This window comes from Triticum dicoccoides, chromosome 5B (genome assembly GCF_002162155.2).
Source record: "Triticum dicoccoides isolate Atlit2015 ecotype Zavitan chromosome 5B, WEW_v2.0, whole genome shotgun sequence".
In the NCBI taxonomy this organism is placed as follows: domain Eukaryota; kingdom Viridiplantae; phylum Streptophyta; class Magnoliopsida; order Poales; family Poaceae; genus Triticum; species Triticum dicoccoides.
In genome coordinates, this window is record NC_041389.1 from 462,312,835 (window position 1) to 462,314,877 (window position 2,043).

Here is a 2,043-nt window from a genome sequence, read left to right on the forward strand (position 1 = left end):
TGTGCCCTAAGCTTCTCTCTGTTCAAGGTCCACTTGTCCACATTAGTTGACCTAGCAATGGCCCACAACATATTCTTCAGTGTTTCTCCTTTGAACTTCTGGTGGAAGTTTTGATAAAGATGTCTAACACAGAATCTGTGTTCTGCATCTGGCCATATCTTCTCAACAGCATTGATCAAACCCTGCAAAATTAGTTCATAAACATGTGAGACAACAGCACCATATGGAAATATGCAACAGCAGCATGTTTGGACAAATGGAACACACCTTTTGCTTGTCACTCATTATAGTGAAAGGGGAGGTGTTAATGATGTTCAAATCATTCTTCAAAGTGGTGAGAAACCATTCCCAAGAGTAAGTTGACTCCACCTCCACCATCCCCATTGCAATTGGAAATATGCAATCATTGGGATCAATCCCAACAGCTATAAGCAACACACCCTTGTATTTGCTCTTCAGGTGACAGCCATCAACAAATAGAATTGGCCTGCACCCCCTCAGGAAACCTCTCTTGCAGGCATCATAGGACCAATATAGTGAAGATAGTTGATCTTTTGGAAGCAGGTCACCTATTTCCTTCACTTTGGTTGTGCAAACAATGAATTTGCTCCCTGGATTACTTCTCCTCAGTTCTTGTCCATAGTCCCACAACAGGCTGTATTGTGCTTTCTCATCACCATGTATGATCTTAAGTGCAGCACTCCTGGCCCTGCCAAGCTTCATTCTCACTGGATTAAGCTTGAACTTTTGCTGAACTTTTCTTCCAAATGCACCCAAGTCCATGCTCTTGTTGTCTCTGAACTCATCCATAAATATCTCAGTCAGGTACTTCACTGTCAAGCACTTGGAATCCCATGTTTTCTGACAGGTGTGCTCTCCGTTGTACTCTCTGGTGACAATGCTTCCTGTTCTATTGTCTCTAGATGCTTTCAACCTCCAAGGGCAATCAGGTTGACACACACCAATGAATCTCTCTGCCTCATTTCTAGCTTTGATGATTTTCACTCTGTTTTTGACTGTGTATGCAGTGACTGCTTCCCTTAGCTCTTTCATTTCTCCAAATACTTGCCCAACCCTAAAGATTGGGTTGCTCATGTCCATTTCTGCATTGAATGTTATGAATGTATATTTCAACTTCTCCAACTCATCTTTTGACAGGTTGAGCTCATCATCATCTAGTGGATCTTCCTCCTCAAATATCTCTTCCTCTTCTTCATTGTTGTCATTCAATGATTTGTCCACATTCTGAGCAAACAAATCATCATCTCCATCTTCACAATCATAGTCACTCTCATAAAAGTCTGAGTCAGTTTCATTCAACTCTCCTTCTCCATCATTGTTTTCAACTGCATTATCTGCATTGTCTGCATCTACATCATGATCTGACTCTGCATCCTCTCCTTCCATTGCATTCTCTGCATCATGATCTGCCACTGCATCCTCTCCTTCCTCTGCATTCTCTGCATCATGATCTGCATCCTCTCCTTGTTCTTCATCCTCATTTCCATCTGCAGTTGGGCATCCCTTTAGTATGATTTCAGGATATAATGTCTGAATCTTGTTCTCCTCATCAACTAACAAATCCAATGTCTTGGCTTCTCTGCTGGACCTCACCATAGCAGCTATAACATCTGGATTGTCCACACATAGCAGGCCATCACCATAGTCTTTATCTGGCAAAATCCAGTACACCTTGATTTGAGGGTCTGTAGGGTCATAGTCCATCCTTGACAAGCAATACTTGATCATCCCCAGTGACCATGTGTCTGAATGACAGTAGTCAAAAGCTTCATGACTGCACCCAATGTAAGAGAACTTCAATTCTCCACCTATGCATTCCCCCAAGAAAATTCCATTGTGCTCAAACTCCACTGAGAAAAACTGGCTAGCTTCTCCATTTGTCACTGCAACAATTGACAGATGATATATTCAGTGCAACTCAATCTTAGTTTCAGTGATCAAACTCTAACTGAATCTGTACATGATTTTCAAACACAACTATGTACTGAATATCAACTAAAAGACAACCCTTTCATCACAAAT